Raw genomic sequence first — 1,695 nt, 5'->3', positions numbered from 1 at the left:
CCCAGTTAAATGTCAACACCTGTGAACACAATGACATAGTTGCTCAGGCTGAATAGTGACAAACAGGAACTAAGTATCAAAATTTCTAAATATAGAGTTAGGAATTTCTAGGGAAAAATGTATGGACTGAGGAAGACCAGGGTAAATACTGGCAGGATGAGTTACTATTAGGGTCGAGAAAATACTACACAGTTTTACAAGTGCTGAGAGAAGATTTCCACCACTAAATTGTCAAACATGCCCCAGGACTGATTGTCCTAAATATTTAAACAAACACATGTGGGAAGACTTATTCTTATGTCTTCCAATTTCATAATAAAACTCAAGGAGAAAATGAAAAAAACATTTAAGAGCTACCCGTGCTGACATGCACCTCAGATATTCTTATCAGGGAATGGCTACTTACATTTCTGATTACATCGCGCTCTTTAAAGGAATCACGTACTTTCAGTGTTTTATAATAACTTTTACATCCTGTGACACCTGCCAAAATTTGGCCAAGACCCATCCTGTCAGCCTGATTTTCACCTGCCCAGGTACCCTTCCTTGTCCTAGCCAAGCGGCTCCTGTGCTTGCCCTGTGGTTTCCCAACACTCGATCTAGTCTCCTACTGATACCTCTGCCTCTTCCATTCCCTGCATCCCAATTTCTTCCTGTCCAAATCTTCCCCCTCCTTCAAGGCCCAGCTGAAAACAGCAGCTGGAAAGAATTATGCTCCTCTCTGAACTCTCTGTGGCACCTTACAACCGCTGGCTTGCAATAACAGGTAAGTGTGCACCTGGCCTCTTCCCTCAGGCCGACTGTAAACCCTTTGAAGGCAGAACTGCCGGGTTCCCTCTTCAGCACCCAGGACAGCGCCTGGCAATCGGTGCATGTTGAACTGCTTATTGAATATTATCATGAGTCCTCCAAGAGGGAGACAGCTGCCCTCCCGTCTCTGGCGTGGCATCCCACAGACTCCCAGATGAGTCAGGCTATAGAGCCAGTAATTAGAAAAATTGTTTTTTGTGGGAAAACCATCTCTGAATTTTTGTTAGATGCTTTCAAATGCTTTGCAGGGAGCCTATTATATATACCTTTTCAGCATTCTACCTGGAAGAGATTTTCTCAATGTTCCTGATCTATATCATAAAATGGAGTTTATATTTTTAACTTTTTTTGGGCGGGGGGGCTTATTTCAAGACATGCTCATTATGTTCTTTCAGGGAGATTTTCCTTATGGCAATTACTTATAAACTCCTGACACAAAAGGTCTTTTTTTCCTGCTGCACAGTCTGCCTTTATGGAGCTGAACAAAGTCCTCATGCAGAAGCAGGGCTTAGACAAAGGCAATGCTACCCCTCAAATGTGCCAAATAGCATCGTTCCAAAAGAACACATTTTTAAGCAAAACTCAGTAAAACTTAATTAATTACGAATAAAGAGTCAAGGGCAAGAAGGGTGGAGGAACTGAACATAGCCTGAATTATAGTACATGCCTAAAAATGCAGTTTTATTATTGTTAAGCACATGGAAAGATAAAAATAGGTTCAATTAATGTAAAGGAAAAAAGCGAGGTAGGTCAGGGGAAATTTATTTCACAACAGTTCTTGGTGCCTGGAATTCTAAGTTATCAGGTTTGTTTCTCAATTTTTCTAAATTAAGAATAATGGCATAGAAGTAGATCAACACATTTGCCTACATTTTCCAAATCTAT

The 1,695-nt window shown here is 40.9% G+C and overlaps 1 protein-coding gene across 1 annotated transcript in view; it reads right to left on the bottom strand.

Moving 5' to 3' along the window:
* Positions 1–1,695, bottom strand: part of PTK2B (protein tyrosine kinase 2 beta) — a 119,633-nt gene that overhangs the window by 6,591 nt on the left and 111,347 nt on the right. The gene's annotated exons all lie outside the window — the stretch shown is intronic.

The sequence above is a fragment of the Propithecus coquereli genome, unplaced genomic scaffold (genome assembly GCF_000956105.1).
Source record: "Propithecus coquereli isolate 6110/MARCELLA unplaced genomic scaffold, Pcoq_1.0 Scaffold79, whole genome shotgun sequence".
Classification (NCBI taxonomy): Eukaryota; Metazoa; Chordata; class Mammalia; order Primates; family Indriidae; genus Propithecus; species Propithecus coquereli.
This window is presented reverse-complemented; position numbering and strand designations above follow the sequence as displayed.